The following is a 23527-nucleotide window of genomic DNA, read 5'->3' on the forward strand; positions in this document are numbered from 1 at the left end:
AGCCTAAGTTGCTGAAATAAGCCTCTTTCATAAGGCTATTTAATGAGCCTAAGTTGCTGAAATAAGACTATTTAATAAGCCTAAGTTTCTGAACTAAGCCTATTTAAAAAGGTATATTTAATAAGTCTAAGTTGCTGAAATAAACCTATTTAAAAATGCTATTTAATAAGCCTAAGTTGCTGAAATAAACCTGTTTAATAAGGCTATTTAATAAGCATAAGTTGCTGAAATAAGCCTATTTAATAAGGCTCTTTAATAAGTCTAAGTTGCTGAAATAAACCTATTTAATAAGCCTAAGTTGCTAAAATAAGCCTATTTCATGAGGCTATTTAATAAGTCTATTAAATAAGTCTATTTAATAAGTCTATTTAATAAGTCTATTTAATAAGCCTATTTAATAAGCCTATTTAATAAGCCTAATTAATACACCTATTTAATAAACATATTTAATGAGTATTTAATGAGCCTATTTAATAAGTCTATTTAATAAGCCTTTTTAATAAGACTATTTAATAAGTCTATTTAATAAGCCTATTTAATAAGTCTATTTAATAAGTCTATTTAATAAGCCTATTTAATAAGTATTTAATGAGCCTATTTAATAAGCCTATTTATTGAGCCTATTTAATAAGCCTATTTATTGAGCCTATTTAATAAGCATATTTATTGAGCCTATTTAATAAGCCTATTTATTGAGCCTATTTAATAAGCCGATTTAATAAGTCTATTTAATAAGCCTATTTAATAAGCCTCTTTAATAAGCCTATTTATTGAGCCTATTTAATAAGCCTATTTAATAAGCTGATTTATTGAGCCTATTTAATAAGTCTATTTAATAAGCCTAATTAATACACCTATTTAATAAACATATTTAATGAGTATTTAATGAGCCTATTTAATAAGTCTATTTAATAAGCCTTTTTAATAAGACTATTTAATAAGTCTATTTAATAAGCCTATTTAATAAGTCTATTTAATAAGTCTATTTAATAAGCCTATTTAATAAGTATTTAATGAGCCTATTTAATAAGCCTATTTATTGAGCCTATTTAATAAGCCTATTTATTGAGCCTATTTAATAAGCATATTTATTGAGCCTATTTAATAAGCCTATTTATTGAGCCTATTTACTAAGCCGATTTAATAAGTCTATTTAATAAGCCTATTTAATAAGCCTATTTAATAAGCCGATTTATTGAGCCTATTTAATAAGTCTATTTAATAAGCCTATTTAATAAGCCTATTTATTGAGCCTATTTAATAAGTCTATTTAATAAGCCTATTTAATACGCCTATTTAATAAGTATTTAATGAGCCTATTTAATAAGTCTATTTAATAAGTCTATTTAATAAGTCTATTTAATAAGTCTATTTAATAAGCCTATTTAATAAGCCTATTTAATAAGCCTAATTAATACACCTATTTAATAAACATATTTAATGAGTATTTAATGAGCCTATTTAATAAGTCTATTTAATAAGCTTTTTTAATAAGACTATTTAATAAGTCTATTTAATAAGCCTATTTAATAAGTCTATTTAATAAGTCTATTTAATAAGCCTATTTAATAAGTATTTAATGAGCCTATTTAATAAGCCTATTTATTGAGCCTATTTAATAAGCCTATTTATTGAGCCTATTTAATAAGCATATTTATTGAGCCTATTTAATAAGCCTATTTATTGAGCCTATTTAATAAGCCGATTTAATAAGTCTATTTAATAAGCCTATTTAATAAGCCTATTTAATAAGCCTATTTATTGAGCCTATTTAATAAGCCTATTTAATAAGCCGATTTATTGAGCCTATTTAATAAGTCTATTTAATAAGCCTATTTAATAAGCCTATTTATTGAGCCTATTTAATAAGTCTATTTAATAAACCTATTTAATAAGCCTATTTAATACGTATTTAATGAGCCTATTTAATAAGTCTATTTAATAAGCCTATTTAATAGGCCTTTTTTAATAAATCTAAGTTGCTGAAATAAGCCTATTTAATAAGCCTATTTAATAGGCCTATTTAATAAGTCTAAGTTGCTGAAATAAGCTTATTTAATAAGCCTAAGTTTCTGAATGAGCCTATTTAATAAGCCTAAGTTGCTGAAATAAGCCTATTAAATAAGCCTAAGTTGCTGAATAAGCCTATTTAATAAGCCTAAGTTGCTGAATAAACCTATTTAATAAGTCTAAGTTGCTGAAATAAGCATATTTAATAAGGCTATTTAATAAGCCTAAGTTGCTGAATAAGCCTATTTAATAAGGCTATTTAATGAGCCTAAGTTGCTGAAATAAGACTATTTAATAAGCCTAAGTTTCTGAACTAAGCCTATTTTAAAAGGTATATTTAATAAGTCTAAGTTTTGCTGAAATAAACCTATTTAAAAATGCTATTTAATAAGCCTAAGTTGCTGAAATAAACCTGTTTAATAAGGCTATTTAATAAGAATAAGTTGCTGAAATAAGCTTATTTAATAAGCCTAAGTTGCTGAAATAAGCCTATTTAATAAGGCTCTTTAATAAGTCTAAGTTGCTGAAATAAACCTATTTAATAAGCCTAAGTTGCTAAAATAAGCCTATTTAATGAGGCTATTTAATACGTCTATTTAATAAGCCTATTTAATAATCCTATTTAATAAGCCTATTTAATAAGCCTATTTAATGAGTCTATTTAATAAGTCTATTTAATAAGTATTTAATGAGCCTATTTAATAAGCCTATTTATTGAGCCTATTTAATAAGCCTATTTATTGAGCCTATTTAATAAGCCTATTTATTGAGCCTATTTAATAAGCCTATTTATTGAGCCTATTTAATAAGTCTATTTAATGAGCCTATTTAATAAGTCTATTTAATAAGCCTTTTTAATAAGACTATTTAATAAGTCTATTTAATAAGACTATTTAAAAAGTCTATTTAATAAGACTATTTAATAAGCCTATTAAATAAGTATTAAATGAGCCTATTTAATAAGCCTATTTATTGAGCCTATTTAATAAGCCTATTTATTGAGCCTATTTAATAAGCATATTTATTGAGCCTATTTATTGAGCCTATTTAATAAGCTGATTTAATAAGTCTATTTAATAAGCCTATTTAATAAGCCTATTTAATAAGCCTATTTATTGAGCCTATTTAATAAGCCTATTTAATAAGCCGATTTATTGAGCCTATTTAATAAGTCTATTTAATAAGCCTATTTAATAACCCTATTTAATAAGTATTTAATGAGCCTATTTAATAAGTCTATTTAATAAGCCTATTTAATAGGCCTATTTAATAAGTCTAAGTTGCTGAAATAAGCCTATTTAATAAGCCTATTTAATAGGCCTATTTAATAAGTCTAAGTTGCTGAAATAAGCCTATTTAATAAGCCTAAGTTGCTGAATAAGCCTATTTAATAAGCCTAAGTTGCTGAATAAACCTATTTAATAAGTCTAAGTTGCTGAAATAAGCATATTTAATAAGGCTATTTAATAAGCCTAAGTTGCTGAATAAGCCTATTTAATAAGGCTATTTAATGAGCCTAAGTTGCTGAAATAAGACTATTTAATAAGCCTAAGTTTCTGAACTAAGCCTATTTTAAAAGGTATATTTAATAAGTCTAAGTTTTGCTGAAATAAACCTATTTAAAAATGCTATTTAATAAGCCTAAGTTGCTGAAATAAACCTGTTTAATAAGGCTATTTAATAAGAATAAGTTGCTGAAATAAGCTTATTTAATAAGCCTAAGTTGCTGAAATAAGCCTATTTAATAAGGCTCTTTAATAAGTCTAAGTTGCTGAAATAAACCTATTTAATAAGCCTAAGTTGCTAAAATAAGCCTATTTCATGAGGCTATTTAATACGTCTATTTAATAAGCCTATTTAATAATCCTATTTAATAAGCCTATTTAATAAGCCTATTTAATGAGTCTATTTAATAAGTCTATTTAATAAGTATTTAATGAGCCTATTTAATAAGCCTATTTATTGAGCCTATTTAATAAGCCTATTTATTGAGCCTATTTAATAAGCCTATTTATTGAGCCTATTTAATAAGCCTATTTATTGAGCCTATTTAATAAGTCTATTTAATGAGCCTATTTAATAAGTCTATTTAATAAGCCTTTTTAATAAGACTATTTAATAAGTCTATTTAATAAGACTATTTAAAAAGTCTATTTAATAAGTCTATTTAATAAGCCTATTAAATAAGTATTAAATGAGCCTATTTAATAAGCCTATTTATTGAGCCTATTTAATAAGCCTATTTATTGAGCCTATTTAATAAGCATATTTATTGAGCCTATTTATTGAGCCTATTTAATAAGCTGATTTAATAAGTCTATTTAATAAGCCTATTTAATAAGCCTATTTAATAAGCCTATTTATTGAGCCTATTTAATAAGCCTATTTAATAAGCCGATTTATTGAGCCTATTTAATAAGTCTATTTAATAAGCCTATTTAATAACCCTATTTAATAAGTATTTAATGAGCCTATTTAATAAGTCTATTTAATAAGCCTATTTAATAGGCCTATTTAATAAGTCTAAGTTGCTGAAATAAGCCTATTTAATAAGCCTATTTAATAGGCCTATTTAATAAGTCTAAGTTGCTGAAATAAGCCTATTTAATAAGCCTAAGTTGCTGAATAAGCCTATTTAATAAGCCTAAGTTGCTGAATAAACCTATTTAATAAGTCTAAGTTGCTGAAATAAGCCTATTTAATACGGCTATTTAATAAGCCTAAGTTGCTGAAATAAGCCTATTTCATAAGGCTATTTAATGAGCCTAAGTTGCTGAAATAAGACTATTTAATAAGCCTAAGTTTCTGAACTAAGCATATTTAAAAAGGTATATTTAATAAGTCTAAGTTGCTGAAATAAACCTATTTAAAAATGCTATTTAATAAGCCTAAGTTGCTGAAATAAACCTGTTTAATAAGGCTATTTAATAAGCATAAGTTGCTGAAATAAGCTTATTTAATAAGCCTAAGTTGCTGAAATAAGCCTATTTAATAAGGCTCTTTAATAAGTCTAAGTTGCTGAAATAAACCTATTTAATAAGCCTAAGTTGCTAAAATAAGCCTATTTCATGAGGCTATTTAATAAGTCTATTTAATAAGTCTATTTAATAAGTCTATTTAATAAGCCTATTTAATAAGCCTATTTAATAAGCCTAATTAATACACCTATTTAATAAACATATTTAATGAGTATTTAATTAGCCTATTTAATAAGTCTATTTAATAAGCCTTTTTAATAAGACTATTTAATAAGCCTATTTAATAAGCCTATTTATTGAGCCTATTTAATAAGCCTATTTATTGAGCCTATTTAATAAGCATATTTATTGAGCCTATTTAATAAGCCTATTTATTGAGCCTATTTAATAAGTCTATTTAATAAGTCTATTTAATAAGTCTATTTAATAAGCCTATTTAATAAGCCTATTTAATAAGCCTAATTAATACACCTATTTAATAAACATATTTAATAAGTATTTAATGAGCCTATTTAATAAGTCTATTTAATAAGCCTATTTAATAAGCCTATTTAATAAGTATTTAATGAGCCTATTTAAAAAGTCTATTTAATAAGTCTATTTAATAAGCCTATTAAATAAGTATTTAATGAGCCTATTTAATAAGCCTATTTATTGAGCCTATTTAATAAGCCTATTTATTGAGCCTATTTAATAAGCATATTTATTGAGCCTATTTAATAAGCTGATTTAATAAGTATATTTAATAAGCCTATTTAATAAGCCTATTTAATAAGCCTATTTATTGAGCCTATTTAATAAGCCTATTTAATAAGCCGATTTATTGAGCCTATTTAATAAGTCTATTTAATAAGCCTATATAATAACCCTATTAAATAAGTATTTAATGAGCCTATTTAATAAGTCTATTTAATAAGCCTATTTAATAGGCCTATTTAATAAGTCTAAGTTGCTGAAATAAGCCTATTTAATAAGCCTATTTAATAGGCCTATTTAATAAGTCTAAGTTGCTGAAATAAGCCTATTTAATAAGCCTAAGTTGCTGAATAAGCCTATTTAATTAGCCTAAGTTGCTGAATAAACCTATTTAATAAGTCTAAGTTGCTGAAATAAGCCTATTTAATACGGCTATTTAATGAGCCTAAGTTGTTGAAATAAGACTATTTAAAAATGCTATTTAATAAGCCTAAGTTGCTGAAATAAACCTGTTTAATAAGGCTATTTAATAAGCATAAGTTGCTGAAATAAGCTTATTTAATAAGCCTAAGTTGCTGAAATAAGCCTATTTAATAAGGCTCTTTAATAAGTCTAAGTTGCTGAAATAAACCTATTTAATAAGCCTAAGTTGCTAAAATAAGCCTATTTCATGAGGCTATTTAATAAGTCTATTTAATAATTCTATTTAATAAGTCTATTTAATAAGTCTATTTAATAAGCCTATTTAATAAGCCTATTTAATAAGCCTAATTAATACACCTATTTAATAAACATATTTAATGATTATTTAATGAGCCTATTTAATAAGTCTATTTAATAAGCCTTTTTAATAAGACTATTTAATAAGTCTATTTAATAAGCCTATTTAATAAGTCTATTTAATAAGTCTATTTAATAAGCCTATTTAATAAGTATTTAATGAGCCTATTTAATAAGCCTATTTATTGAGCCTATTTAATAAGCATATTTATTGAGCCTATTTAATAAGCATATTTATTGAGCCTATTTAATAAGCCTATTTATTGAGCCTATTTAATAAGCCGATTTAATGAGTCTATTTAATAAGCCTATTTAAAAAGCCTATTTAATAAGCCTATTTAATAAGCCTATTTAATAAGCCTAATTAATACACCTATTTAATAAACATATTTAATAAGTATTTAATGAGCCTATTTAATAAGTCTATTTAATAAGCCTATTTAATAAGCCTATTTAATAAGTATTTAATGAGCCTATTTAAAAAGTCTATTTAATAAGTCTATTTAATAAGCCTATTAAATAAGTATTTAATGAGCCTATTTAATAAGCCTATTTATTGAGCCTATTTAATAAGCCTATTTATTGAGCCTATTTAATAAGCATATTTATTGAGCCTATTTAATAAGCTGATTTAATAAGTATATTTAATAAGCCTATTTAATAAGCCTATTTAATAAGCCTATTTATTGAGCCTATTTAATAAGCCTATTTAATAAGCCGATTTATTGAGCCTATTTAATAAGTCTATTTAATAAGCCTATATAATAACCCTATTAAATAAGTATTTAATGAGCCTATTTAATAAGTCTATTTAATAAGCCTATTTAATAGGCCTATTTAATAAGTCTAAGTTGCTGAAATAAGCCTATTTAATAAGCCTATTTAATAGGCCTATTTAATAAGTCTAAGTTGCTGAAATAAGCCTATTTAATAAGCCTAAGTTGCTGAATAAGCCTATTTAATTAGCCTAAGTTGCTGAATAAACCTATTTAATAAGTCTAAGTTGCTGAAATAAGCCTATTTAATACGGCTATTTAATGAGCCTAAGTTGTTGAAATAAGACTATTTAAAAATGCTATTTAATAAGCCTAAGTTGCTGAAATAAACCTGTTTAATAAGGCTATTTAATAAGCATAAGTTGCTGAAATAAGCTTATTTAATAAGCCTAAGTTGCTGAAATAAGCCTATTTAATAAGGCTCTTTAATAAGTCTAAGTTGCTGAAATAAACCTATTTAATAAGCCTAAGTTGCTAAAATAAGCCTATTTCATGAGGCTATTTAATAAGTCTATTTAATAATTCTATTTAATAAGTCTATTTAATAAGTCTATTTAATAAGCCTATTTAATAAGCCTATTTAATAAGCCTAATTAATACACCTATTTAATAAACATATTTAATGATTATTTAATGAGCCTATTTAATAAGTCTATTTAATAAGCCTTTTTAATAAGACTATTTAATAAGTCTATTTAATAAGCCTATTTAATAAGTCTATTTAATAAGTCTATTTAATAAGCCTATTTAATAAGTATTTAATGAGCCTATTTAATAAGCCTATTTATTGAGCCTATTTAATAAGCATATTTATTGAGCCTATTTAATAAGCATATTTATTGAGCCTATTTAATAAGCCTATTTATTGAGCCTATTTAATAAGCCGATTTAATGAGTCTATTTAATAAGCCTATTTAAAAAGCCTATTTAATAAGCCTATTTAATAAGCCTATTTAATAAGCCTATTTAATGAGTCTATTTAATAAGTCTATTTAATAAGTATTTAATGAGCCTATTTAATAATCCTATTTATTGAGCCTATTTAATAAGCCTATTTATTGAGCCTATTTAATAAGCCTATTTATTGAGCCTATTTAATAAGCCTATTTATTGAGCCTATTTAATAAGTCTATTTAATAAGTCTATTTAATAAGTCTATTTAATAAGCCTATTTAATAAGCCTATTTAATAAGCCTAATTAATACACCTATTTAATAAACATATTTAATAAGTATTTAATGAGCCTATTTAATAAGTCTATTTAATAAGCCTTTTTAATAAGACTATTTAATAAGTCTATTTAATAAGACTATTTAATAAGTCTATTTAATAAGTCTATTTAATAAGCCTATTTAATAAGTATTTAATGAGCCTATTTAATAAGCCTATTTATTGAGCCTATTTAATAAGCCTATTTATTGAGCCTATTTAATAAGCATATTTATTGAGCCTATTTATTGAGCCTATTTAATAAGCCGATTTAATAAGTCTATTTAATAAGCCTATTTAATAAGCCTATTTAATAAGCCTATTTATTGAGCCTATTTAATAAGCCTATTTAATAAGCCGATTTATTGAGCCTATTTAATAAGTCTATTTAATAAGCCTATTTAATAAGCCTATTTATTAAGTATTTAATGAGCCTATTTAATAAGTCTATTTAATAAGCCTATTTAATAGGACTATTTAATAAGTCTAAGTTGCTGAAATAAGCCTATTTAATAAGCCTATTTAATAGGCCTATTTAATAAGTCTAAGTTGCTGAAATAAGCCTATTTAATAAGCCTAAGTTGCTGAATAAGCCTATTTAATAAGCCTAAGTTGCTGAATAAACCTATTTAATAAGTCTAAGTTGCTGAAATAAGCCTATTTAATACGGCTATTTAATAAGCCTAAGTTGCTGAAATAAGCCTCTTTCATAAGGCTATTTAATGAGCCTAAGTTGCTGAAATAAGACTATTTAATAAGCCTAAGTTTCTGAACTAAGCCTATTTAAAAAGGTATATTTAATAAGTCTAAGTTGCTGAAATAAACCTATTTAAAAATGCTATTTAATAAGCCTAAGTTGCTGAAATAAACCTGTTTAATAAGGCTATTTAATAAGCATAAGTTGCTGAAATAAGCCTATTTAATAAGGCTCTTTAATAAGTCTAAGTTGCTGAAATAAACCTATTTAATAAGCCTAAGTTGCTAAAATAAGCCTATTTCATGAGGCTATTTAATAAGTCTATTAAATAAGTCTATTTAATAAGTCTATTTAATAAGTCTATTTAATAAGCCTATTTAATAAGCCTATTTAATAAGCCTAATTAATACACCTATTTAATAAACATATTTAATGAGTATTTAATGAGCCTATTTAATAAGTCTATTTAATAAGCCTTTTTAATAAGACTATTTAATAAGTCTATTTAATAAGCCTATTTAATAAGTCTATTTAATAAGTCTATTTAATAAGCCTATTTAATAAGTATTTAATGAGCCTATTTAATAAGCCTATTTATTGAGCCTATTTAATAAGCCTATTTATTGAGCCTATTTAATAAGCATATTTATTGAGCCTATTTAATAAGCCTATTTATTGAGCCTATTTAATAAGCCGATTTAATAAGTCTATTTAATAAGCCTATTTAATAAGCCTATTTAATAAGCCTATTTATTGAGCCTATTTAATAAGCCTATTTAATAAGCTGATTTATTGAGCCTATTTAATAAGTCTATTTAATAAGCCTAATTAATACACCTATTTAATAAACATATTTAATGAGTATTTAATGAGCCTATTTAATAAGTCTATTTAATAAGCCTTTTTAATAAGACTATTTAATAAGTCTATTTAATAAGCCTATTTAATAAGTCTATTTAATAAGTCTATTTAATAAGCCTATTTAATAAGTATTTAATGAGCCTATTTAATAAGCCTATTTATTGAGCCTATTTAATAAGCCTATTTATTGAGCCTATTTAATAAGCATATTTATTGAGCCTATTTAATAAGCCTATTTATTGAGCCTATTTACTAAGCCGATTTAATAAGTCTATTTAATAAGCCTATTTAATAAGCCTATTTAATAAGCCTATTTATTGAGCCTATTTAATAAGCCTATTTAATAAGCCGATTTATTGAGCCTATTTAATAAGTCTATTTAATAAGCCTATTTAATAAGCCTATTTATTGAGCCTATTTAATAAGTCTATTTAATAAGCCTATTTAATACGCCTATTTAATAAGTATTTAATGAGCCTATTTAATAAGTCTATTTAATAAGTCTATTTAATAAGTCTATTTAATAAGTCTATTTAATAAGCCTATTTAATAAGCCTATTTAATAAGCCTAATTAATACACCTATTTAATAAACATATTTAATGAGTATTTAATGAGCCTATTTAATAAGTCTATTTAATAAGCTTTTTTAATAAGACTATTTAATAAGTCTATTTAATACGCCTATTTAATAAGTCTATTTAATAAGTCTATTTAATAAGCCTATTTAATAAGTATTTAATGAGCCTATTTAATAAGCCTATTTATTGAGCCTATTTAATAAGCCTATTTATTGAGCCTATTTAATAAGCATATTTATTGAGCCTATTTAATAAGCCTATTTATTGAGCCTATTTAATAAGCCGATTTAATAAGTCTATTTAATAAGCCTATTTAATAAGCCTATTTAATAAGCCTATTTATTGAGCCTATTTAATAAGCCTATTTAATAAGCCGATTTATTGAGCCTATTTAATAAGTCTATTTAATAAGCCTATTTAATAAGCCTATTTATTGAGCCTATTTAATAAGTCTATTTAATAAACCTATTTAATAAGCCTATTTAATACGTATTTAATGAGCCTATTTAATAAGTCTATTTAATAAGCCTATTTAATAGGCCTTTTTTAATAAATCTAAGTTGCTGAAATAAGCCTATTTAATAAGCCTATTTAATAGGCCTATTTAATAAGTCTAAGTTGCTGAAATAAGCTTATTTAATAAGCCTAAGTTTCTGAATGAGCCTATTTAATAAGCCTAAGTTGCTGAAATAAGCCTATTAAATAAGCCTAAGTTGCTGAATAAGCCTATTTAATAAGCCTAAGTTGCTGAATAAACCTATTTAATAAGTCTAAGTTGCTGAAATAAGCATATTTAATAAGGCTATTTAATAAGCCTAAGTTGCTGAATAAGCCTATTTAATAAGGCTATTTAATGAGCCTAAGTTGCTGAAATAAGACTATTTAATAAGCCTAAGTTTCTGAACTAAGCCTATTTTAAAAGGTATATTTAATAAGTCTAAGTTTTGCTGAAATAAACCTATTTAAAAATGCTATTTAATAAGCCTAAGTTGCTGAAATAAACCTGTTTAATAAGGCTATTTAATAAGAATAAGTTGCTGAAATAAGCTTATTTAATAAGCCTAAGTTGCTGAAATAAGCCTATTTAATAAGGCTCTTTAATAAGTCTAAGTTGCTGAAATAAACCTATTTAATAAGCCTAAGTTGCTAAAATAAGCCTATTTAATGAGGCTATTTAATACGTCTATTTAATAAGCCTATTTAATAATCCTATTTAATAAGCCTATTTAATAAGCCTATTTAATGAGTCTATTTAATAAGTCTATTTAATAAGTATTTAATGAGCCTATTTAATAAGCCTATTTATTGAGCCTATTTAATAAGCCTATTTATTGAGCCTATTTAATAAGCCTATTTATTGAGCCTATTTAATAAGCCTATTTATTGAGCCTATTTAATAAGTCTATTTAATGAGCCTATTTAATAAGTCTATTTAATAAGCCTTTTTAATAAGACTATTTAATAAGTCTATTTAATAAGACTATTTAAAAAGTCTATTTAATAAGTCTATTTAATAAGCCTATTAAATAAGTATTAAATGAGCCTATTTAATAAGCCTATTTATTGAGCCTATTTAATAAGCCTATTTATTGAGCCTATTTAATAAGCATATTTATTGAGCCTATTTATTGAGCCTATTTAATAAGCTGATTTAATAAGTCTATTTAATAAGCCTATTTAATAAGCCTATTTAATAAGCCTATTTATTGAGCCTATTTAATAAGCCTATTTAATAAGCCGATTTATTGAGCCTATTTAATAAGTCTATTTAATAAGCCTATTTAATAACCCTATTTAATAAGTATTTAATGAGCCTATTTAATAAGTCTATTTAATAAGCCTATTTAATAGGCCTATTTAATAAGTCTAAGTTGCTGAAATAAGCCTATTTAATAAGCCTATTTAATAGGCCTATTTAATAAGTCTAAGTTGCTGAAATAAGCCTATTTAATAAGCCTAAGTTGCTGAATAAGCCTATTTAATAAGCCTAAGTTGCTGAATAAACCTATTTAATAAGTCTAAGTTGCTGAAATAAGCCTATTTAATACGGCTATTTAATAAGCCTAAGTTGCTGAAATAAGCCTATTTCATAAGGCTATTTAATGAGCCTAAGTTGCTGAAATAAGACTATTTAATAAGCCTAAGTTTCTGAACTAAGCATATTTAAAAAGGTATATTTAATAAGTCTAAGTTGCTGAAATAAACCTATTTAAAAATGCTATTTAATAAGCCTAAGTTGCTGAAATAAACCTGTTTAATAAGGCTATTTAATAAGCATAAGTTGCTGAAATAAGCTTATTTAATAAGCCTAAGTTGCTGAAATAAGCCTATTTAATAAGGCTCTTTAATAAGTCTAAGTTGCTGAAATAAACCTATTTAATAAGCCTAAGTTGCTAAAATAAGCCTATTTCATGAGGCTATTTAATAAGTCTATTTAATAAGTCTATTTAATAAGTCTATTTAATAAGCCTATTTAATAAGCCTATTTAATAAGCCTAATTAATACACCTATTTAATAAACATATTTAATAAGTATTTAATGAGCCTATTTAATAAGTCTATTTAATAAGCCTTTTTAATAAGACTATTTAATAAGTCTATTTAATAAGACTATTTAAAAAGTCTATTTAATAAGTCTATTTAATAAGCCTATTAAATAAGTATTTAATGAGCCTATTTAATAAGCCTATTTATTGAGCCTATTTAATAAGCCTATTTATTGAGCCTATTTAATAAGCATATTTATTGAGCCTATTTAATAAGCTGATTTAATAAGTATATTTAATAAGCCTATTTAATAAGCCTATTTAATAAGCCTATTTATTGAGCCTATTTAATAAGCCTATTTAATAAGCCGATTTATTGAGCCTATTTAATAAGTCTATTTAATAAGCCTATATAATAACCCTATTAAATAAGTATTTAATGAGCCTATTTAATAAGTCTATTTAATAAGCCTATTTAATAGGCCTATTTAATAAGTCTAAGTTGCTGAAATAAGCCTATTTAATAAGCCTATTTAATAGGCCTATTTAATAAGTCTAAGTTGCTGAAATAAGCCTATTTAATAAGCCTAAGTTGCTGAATAAGCCTATTTAATTAGCCTAAGTTGCTGAATAAACCTATTTAATAAGTCTAAGTTGCTGAAATAAGCCTATTTAATATGGCTATTTAATGAGCCTAAGTTGTTGAAATAAGACTATTTAAAAATGCTATTTAATAAGCCTAAGTTGCTGAAATAAACCTGTTTAATAAGGCTATTTAATAAGCATAAGTTGCTGAAATAAGCTTATTTAATAAGCCTAAGTTGCTGAAATAAGCCTATTTAATAAGGCTCTTTAATAAGTCTAAGTTGCTGAAATAAACCTATTTAATAAGCCTAAGTTGCTAAAATAAGCCTATTTCATGAGGCTATTTAATAAGTCTATTTAATAATTCTATTTAATAAGTCTATTTAATAAGTCTATTTAATAAGCCTATTTAATAAGCCTATTTAATAAGCCTAATTAATACACCTATTTAATAAACATATTTAATGATTATTTAATGAGCCTATTTAATAAGTCTATTTAATAAGCCTTTTTAATAAGACTATTTAATAAGTCTATTTAATAAGCCTATTTAATAAGTCTATTTAATAAGTCTATTTAATAAGCCTATTTAATAAGTATTTAATGAGCCTATTTAATAAGCCTATTTATTGAGCCTATTTAATAAGCATATTTATTGAGCCTATTTAATAAGCATATTTATTGAGCCTATTTAATAAGCCTATTTATTGAGCCTATTTAATAAGCCGATTTAATGAGTCTATTTAATAAGCCTATTTAAAAAGCCTATTTAATAAGCCTATTTAATAAGCCTATTTAATAAGCCTATTTAATGAGTCTATTTAATAAGTCTATTTAATAAGTATTTAATGAGCCTATTTAATAATCCTATTTGTTGAGCCTATTTAATAAGCCGATTTAATGAGTCTATTTAATAAGCCTATTTAAAAAGCCTATTTAATAAGCCTATTTAATAAGCCTATTTAATAAGCCTATTTAATAAGCCTATTTAATGAGTCTATTTAATAAGTCTATTTAATAAGTATTTAATGAGCCTATTTAATAATCCTATTTATTGAGCCTATTTAATAAGCCTATTTATTGAGCCTATTTAATAAGCCTATTTATTGAGCCTATTTAATAAGCCTATTTATTGAGCCTATTTAATAAGTCTATTTAATAAGTCTATTTAATAAGTCTATTTAATAAGCCTATTTAATAAGCCTATTTAATAAGCCTAATTAATACACCTATTTAATAAACATATTTAATAAGTATTTAATGAGCCTATTTAATAAGTCTATTTAATAAGCCTTTTTAATAAGACTATTTAATAAGTCTATTTAATAAGACTATTTAATAAGTCTATTTAATAAGTCTATTTAATAAGCCTATTTAATAAGTATTTAATGAGCCTATTTAATAAGCCTATTTATTGAGCCTATTTAATAAGCCTATTTATTGAGCCTATTTAATAAGCATATTTATTGAGCCTATTTATTGAGCCTATTTAATAAGCCGATTTAATAAGTCTATTTAATAAGCCTATTTAATAAGCCTATTTAATAAGCCTATTTATTGAGCCTATTTAATAAGCCTATTTAATAAGCCGATTTATTGAGCCTATTTAATAAGTCTATTTAATAAGCCTATTTAATAAGCCTATTTATTAAGTATTTAATGAGCCTATTTAATAAGTCTATTTAATAAGCCTATTTAATAGGCCTATTTAATAAGTCTAAGTTGCTGAAATAAGCCTATTTAATAAGCCTATTTAATAGGCCTATTTAATAAGTCTAAGTTGCTGAAATAAGCCTATTTAATAAGCCTGAGTTGCTGAATAAGTCTATTTAATAAGCCTAAGTTGCTGAATAAACCTATTTAATAAGTCTAAATTGCTGAAATAAGCCTATTTAATACGGCTATTTAATAAGCCTAAGTTGCTGAAATAAGCCTATTTCATAAGGCTATTTAATGAGCCTAAGTTGCTGAAATAAGACTATTTAATAAGCCTAAGTTTCTGAACTAAGCCTATTTAAAAAGGTATATTTAATAAGTCTAAGTTGCTGAAATAAACCTATTTAAAAATGCTATTTAATAAGCCTAAGTTGCTGAAATAAACCTGTTTAATAAGGCTATTAAATAAGCATAAGTTGCTGAAATAAGCTTATTTAATAAGCCTAAGTTGCTGAAATAACCCTATTTAATAAGGCTCTTTAATAAGTCTAAGTTGCTGAAATAAACCTATTTAATAAGCATAAGTTGATAAAATAAGCCTATTTCATGAGGCTATTTAATAAGTCTATTTAATAAGTCTATTTAATAAGTCTATTTAATAAGTCTATTTAATAAGCCTATTTAATAAGCCTATTTAATAAGCCTAATTAATACACCTATTTAATAAACATATTTAATGAGTATTTAATGAGCCTATTTAATAAGTCTATTTAATAAGCCTTTTTAATAAGTCTATTTAATAAGCCTATTTAATAAGCCTATTTAATAAGTATTTAATGAGCCTATTTAATAAGCCTATTTATTGGGCCTATTTAATAAGCCTATTTATTGAGCCTATTTAATAAGCATATTTATTGAGCCTATTTAATAAGCCTATTTATTGAGCCTATTTAATAAGCCGATTTAATAAGTCTATTTAATAAGCCTATTTAATAAGCCTATTTAATAAGCCTATTTATTGAGCCTATTTAATAAGCCTATTTAATAAGCTGATTTATTGAGCCTATTTAATAAGTCTATTTAATAAGCCTATTTAATAAGCCTATTTATTGAGCCTATTTAATAAGTCTATTTAATAAGCCTATTTAATAAGCCTATTTAATAAGTATTTAATGAGCCTATTTAATAAGCCTATTTAATAAGCCTATTTAATAGGCCTTTTTTAATAAATCTAAGTTGCTGAAATAAGCCTATTTAATAAGCCTATTTAATAGGCCTATTTAATAAGTCTAAGTTGCTGAAATAAGCTTATTTAATAAGCCTAAGTTTCTGAATGAGCCTATTTAATAAGCCTAAGTTGCTGAAATAAGCCTATTAAATAAGCCTAAGTTGCTGAATAAGCCTATTTAATAAGCCTAAGTTGCTGAATAAACCTATTTAATAAGTCTAAGTTGCTGAAATAAGCATATTTAATAAGGCTATTTAATAAGCCTAAGTTGCGGAATAAGCCTATTTAATAAGGCTATTTAATAAGCCTAAGTTGCTGAAATAAGACTATTTAATAAGCCTAAGTTTCTGAACTAAGCCTATTTTAAAAGGTATATTTAATAAGCCTAAGTTGCTGAAATAAACCTGTTTAATAAGGCTATTTAATAAGAATAAGTTGCTGAAATAAGCTTATTAAATAAGCCTAAGTTGCTGAAATAAGCCTATTTAATAAGCCTAAGTTGCTAAAATAAGCCTATTTAATGAGGCTATTTAATACGTCTATTTAATAAGCCTATTTAATAAGCCTATTTAATAAGCCTATTTAATACGCCTATTTAATGAGTCTATTTAATAAGTCTATTTAATAAGTATTTAATGAGCCTATTTAATAAGCCTATTTATTGAGCCTATTTAATAAGCCTATTTATTGAGCCTATTTAATAAGCCTATTTATTGAGCCTATTTAATAACCCTATTTATTGAGCCTATTTAATAAGCCTATTTAATAAGTCAATTTAATAAGCCTATTTAATAAGCCTATTTAATAAGCCTATTTATTGAGCCTATTTAATAAGCCTATTTAATAAGCCTATTTATTGAGCCTATTTAATAAGTCTATTTAATAAGCCTATTTAACAAGCCTATTTAATAATTATTTAATGAGCCTGTTTAATAAGTCTATTTAATAAGCCTATTTAATAGGCCTATTTAATAAGTCTAAGTTGCTGAAATAAGCCTATTTAATAAGTCTATTTAATAGGCCTATTTAATAAGTCTAAGTTGCTGAAATAAGCCTATTTAATAAGCCTAAGTTTCTGAATGAGCCTATTTAATAAGCCTAAGTTGCCGAAATAAGCCTATTTAATAAGCCTAAGTTGCTGAATAAGCCTATTTAATAAGCCTAAGTTGCTGAAATAAGCCTATTTAGTAAGTCTAAGTTGCTGAAATAAGCCTATTTAATAAGCCTAAGTTGCTGAAATAAGCCTATTTAATAAGCCTAAGTTGCTGAAATAAGGCTATTTACTAAGTCTAAGTTGCTGAAATAAGCCTATGTAATAAGCCTAAGTTGCTGAAATAAGTATATTTAATAAGCATAAGTTGCTGAAATAAGTCTATTTAATGAGTCTAGGTTGCTGAAATAAGGCTATTTAATAAGTCTAAGTTGCTGAAATAAGCCTTTTTAATCAGCGTAAGTTGCTGAAATAAGCCTATTTAATAAGCCCAAGTTGCTGAAATAAGCCTACTTAATTAGGCTATTTAATTAGCCTAAGTTGCTGAAATAAGCCTATTTAATAAGCGTAAGTTGCTGAAATAAGGCTATTTAATAAGCCTAAGTTGCTGAAATACGCCTATTTAATGAGCTATTTAATAAGTCTATTTAATAAGCCTATTTAATAAGCCTATTTAATAAGCCTATTTAATAAGCCTATGTAATAAGTCTATTTAATAAGTCTATTTAATAAGTATTTAATGAGCCTATTTAATAAGCCTATTTATTGAGCCTATTTAATAAGCCTATTTATTGAGCCTATTTAATAAGCCTATTTATTGAGCCTATTTAATAAGCCTATGTAATAAGTCTATTTAATAAGCCTATTTAATAAGCCTATTTATTGAGCCTATTTAATAAGTCTATTTAATAAGCCTATTTAATACACCTATTTAATAAGTATTTAATGAGCCTATTTAATAAGTCTATTTAATAAGCCTATTTAATAGGCCTATTTAATAAGTCTAAGTTGCTGAAATAAGCCTATTTAATAAGCCTAAGTTTCTGAATGAGCCTATTCAATAAGCCTAATTTGCTGAAATAAGCCTATTTAATAAGCCTAAGTTGCTGAATAAGCCTATTTAATAAGCCTAAGTTGCTGAAATAAGCCTATTTAATAAGTCTAAGTTGCTGAAATAAGGCTATATAATAAGCCTAAGTTGCTGAAATAAGCCTATTTAATAAGCCTAAGTTGCTGAAATAAGACTATTTAATAAGTCTAAGTTGCTGAAATAAGCCTATTTAATAAGCCTAAGTTGCTGAAATAAGTATATTTAATAAGCCTAAGTTGCTGAAATAAGCCTATTTAATAAGGCTCTTTGATAAGTCTAAGTTGCTGAAATAAACCTATTTAATAAGCCTAAGTTGCTAAAATAAGCCTATTTCATGAGGCTATTTAATAAGTCTATTTAATAAGTCTATTTAATAAGTCTATTTAATAAGTCTATTTAATAAGCCTATTTAATAAGCCTATTTAATAAGCCTAATTAATACACCTATTTAATAAACATATTTAATAAGTATTTAATGAGCCTATTTAATAAGTCTATTTAATAAGACTATTTAATAAGTCTATTTAATAAGTCTATTTAATCAGCCTATTTAATAAGTATTTAATGAGCCTATTTAATAAGCCTATTTATTGAGCCTATTTAATAAGCCTATTTATTGAGCCTATTTAATAAGCATATTTATTGAGCCTATTTAATAAGACTATTTATTGAGCCTATTTAATAAGCCGATTTATTAAGCCTATTTAATATGCCTATTTATTGAGCCTATTTAATAAGCCTATTTAATAAGCCGATTTATTGAGCCTATTTAATAAGTCTATTTAATAAGCCTATTTAATAAACCTATTTAATAAGTATTTAATGAGCCTATTTAATATGTCTATTTAATAAGCCTATTTAATAGGCCTATTTAATACGTCTAAGTTGCTGAAATAAGCCTATTTAATAAGCCTATTTAATAGGCCTATTTAATAGGCCTATTTAATAAGCCTAAGTTGCTGCATAAGCCTATTTAATAAGCCTAAGTTGCTGAATAAACCTATTTAATAAGTCTAAGTTGCTAAAATAAGCCTATTTAATACGGCTATTTAATAAGCCTAAGTTGCTGAAATAAGACTATTTAATAAGCCTAAGTTTCTGAACTAAGCCTATTTAAAAAGGTATATTTAATAAGTCTAAGTTGCTGAAATAAACCTATTTAAAAATGCTATTTAATAAGCCTAAGTTGCTGAAATAAACCTGTTTCATAAGGCTATTTAATGAGCCTAAGTTGCTGAAATAAGACTATTTAATAAGCCTAAGTTTCTGAACTAAGCCTATTTAAAAAGGTATATTTAATAAGTCTAAGTTGCTGAAATAAACCTATTTAAAAATGCTATTTAATAAGCCTAAGTTGCTGAAATAAACCTGTTTAATAAGGCTATTTAATAAGCATAAGTTGCTGAAATAAGCTTATTTAATAAGCCTAAGTTGCTGAAATAAGCCTATTTAATAAGGCTCTTTAATAAGTCTAAGTTGCTGAAATAAACCTATTTAATAAGCCTAAGTTGCTAAAATAAGCCTATTTCATGAGGCTATTTAATAAGTCTATTTAATAAGTCTATTTAATAAGTCTATTTAATAAGTCTATTTAATAAGCCTATTTAATAAGCCTATTTAATAAGCCTGATTAATACACCTATTTAATAAACATATTTAATGAGTATTTAATGAGCCTATTTAATAAGTCTACTTAATAAGCCTTTTTAATAAGACTATTTAATAAGTCTATTTAATAAGCCTATTTAATAAGTCTATTTAATAAGCCTATTTAATAAGCCTATTTAATAAGTATTTAATGAGCCTATTTAATAAGTCTATTTAATAAGCCTATTTAATAGGCCTTTTTTTAATAAATCTAAGTTGCTGAAATAAGCCTATTTAATAAGCCTATTTAATAGGCCTATTTAATAAGTCTAAGTTGCTGAAATAAGCTTATTTAATAAGCCTAAGTTTCTGAATGAGCCTATTTAATAAGCCTAAGTTGCTGAAATAAGCCTATTAAATAAGCCTAAGTTGCTGAATAAGCCTATTTAATAAGCCTAAGTTGCTGAATAAACCTATTTAATAAGTCTAAGTTGCTGAAACAAGCATATTTAATAAGGATATTTAATAAGCCTAAGTTGCTGAATAAGCCTATTTAATAAGGCTATTTAATGAGCCTAAGTTGCTGAAATAAGACTATTTAATAAGCCTAAGTTTCTGAACTAAGCCTATTTTAAAAGGTATATTTAATAAGTCTAAGTTGCTGAAATAAACCTATTTAAAATTGCTATTTAATAAGCCTAAGTTGCTGAAATAAACCTGTTTAATAAGGCTATTTAATAAGAATAAGTTGCTGAAATAAGCTTATTTAATAAGCCTAAGTTGCTGAAATAAGCCTATTTAATAAGGCTCTTTAATAAGTCTAAGTTGCTGAAATAAACCTATTTAATAAGCCTAAGTTGCTAAAATAAGCCTATTTAATGAGGGTATTTAATACGCCTATTTAATAAGCCTATTTAATAAGCCTATTTAATAAGCCTATTTAATAAACCTATTTAATGAGTCTATTTAATAAGTCTATTTAATAAGTATTTAATGAGCCTATTTAATAAGCCTATTTATTGAGCCTATTTAATAAGCCTATTTATTGAGCCTATTTAATGAGCCTATTTATTGAGCCTATTTAATAAGCCTATTTATTGAGCCTATTTAATAAGCCTATTTAATAAGTCTATTTAATAAGCCTATTTAATAAGCCTATTTAATAAGCCTATTTAATAAGTCTATTTAATACGCCTATTTAACAAGCCTATTTAATAATTATTTAATGAGCCTGTTTAATAAGTCTATTTAATAAGCCTATTTAACAGGCCTATTTAATAAGTCTAAGTTGCTGAAATAAGCCTATTTAATAAGCCTAAGTTTCTGAATGAGCCTATTTAATAAGCCTAAGTTGCCGAAATAAGCCTATTTAATAAGCCTAAGTTGCTGAATAAGCCTATTTAATAAGCCTAAGTTGCTGAAATAAGCCTATTTAGTAAGTCTAAGTTGCTGAAATAAGCCTATTTAATAAGCCTAAGTTTCTGAATGAGCCTATTTAATAAGCCTAAGTTGCCGAAATAAGCCTATTTAATAAGCCTAAGTTGCTGAATAAGCCTATTTAATAAGCCTAAGTTGCTGAAATAAGCCTATTTAGTAAGTCTAAGTTGCTGAAATAAGCCTATTTAATAAGCCTAAGTTGCTGAAATAAGTATATTTAATAAGCATAAGTTGCTGAAATAAGCCTATTTAATGAGTCTAGGTTGCTGAAATAAGGCTATTTAATAAGTCTAAGTTGCTGAAATAAGCCTTTTTAATCAGCGTAAGTTGCTGAAATAAGCTTATTTAATAAGCCCAAGTTGCTGAAATAAGCCTACTTAATTAGGCTATTTAATAAGCCTAAGTTGCTGAAATAAGCCTATTTAATGAGCTATTTAATAAGTCTATTTAATAAGCCTATTTAATAAGCCTATTTAATAAGCCTATTTAATAAGCCTATGTAATAAGTCTATTTAATAAGTCTATTTAATAAGTATTTAATGAGCCTATTTAATAAGCCTATTTATTGAGCCTATTTAATAAGCCTATTTACTGAGCCTATTTAATAAGCCTATTTATTGAGCCTATTTAATAAGCCTATTTAATAAGTCTATTTAATAAGCCTATTTAATAAGCCTATTTATTGAGCCTATTTAATAAGCCTATTTAATAAGCCTATTTATTCAGCCTATTTAATATGTCTATTTAATAAGCCTATTTAATAAGCCTATTTAATAAGTATTTAATGAGCCTATTTAATAAGTCTATTTAATACGCCTATTTAATAGGCCTATTTAATAAGTCTAAGTTGCTGAAATAAGCCTGTTTAATAAGCCTAAGTTGCTGAAATAAGGCTATTTAATAAGTCTAATTGCTGAAATAAGCCTATTTAATAAGCCTAAGTTGCTGAAATAAGTATATTTAATAAGCATAAGTTGCTGAAATAAGCCTATTTAATGAGTCAAAGTTGCTGAAATAAGGCTATTTAATAAGTCTAAGTTGCTGAAATAAGTCTTTTTAATCAGCGTAAGTTGGTGAAATAAGCCTACTTAATTAGGCTATTTAATAAGCCTAAGTTGCTAAAATAAGCCTATTTAATAAGCGTAAGTTACTGAAATAAGGCTATTTAATAAGCCTATTTAATAAGCCTACGTTGCTGAATAAGCCTATTTAATAAGCCTAAGTTGCTGAAATAAGCCTATTTAATAAGTCTAAGTTGCTGAAATAAGGCTATTTAATAAGCCTAAGTTGCTGAAATAAGCCTATTTAATAAGCCTAAGTTGTTGAAATAAGGCTATTTAATGAGTCCAAGTTGCTGAAATAAGCCGATTTAATAAGCCTAAGTTGCTGAAATAAGTATATTTAATAAGCATAAGTTGCTGAAATAAGCCTATTTAATAAGTCTAAGTTGCTGAAATAAGCCTATTTAATAAGGCTCTTTAATAAGTCTAAGTTGCTGAAATAAACCTATTTAATAAGCCTAAGTTGCTAAAATAAGCCTATTTAATGAGGGTATTTAATACGCCTATTTAATAAGCCTATTTAATAAGCCTATTTAATAAGCCTATTTAATAAGCCTATTTAATGAGTCTATTTAATAAGTCTATTTAATACGTATTTAATGAGCCTATTTAATAAGCCTATTTATTGAGCCTATTTAATAAGCCTATTTATTGAGCCTATTTAATAAGCCTATTTATTGAGCCTATTTAATAAGCCTATTTATTGAGCCTATTTAATAAGCCTATTTAATAAGTCTATTTAATAAGCCTATTTAATAAGCCTATTTAATAAGCCTATTTATTGAGCCTATTTAATAAGCCTATTTAATAAGCCTATTT

Source organism: Petromyzon marinus, unplaced genomic scaffold (assembly GCF_048934315.1).
Source record: "Petromyzon marinus isolate PM22_M1 ecotype Great Lakes invasive population unplaced genomic scaffold, UKy_Petmar_22M1.pri1.0 PM_G_Scaffold_4, whole genome shotgun sequence".
Lineage (NCBI taxonomy): Eukaryota > Metazoa > Chordata > Hyperoartia > Petromyzontiformes > Petromyzontidae > Petromyzon > Petromyzon marinus.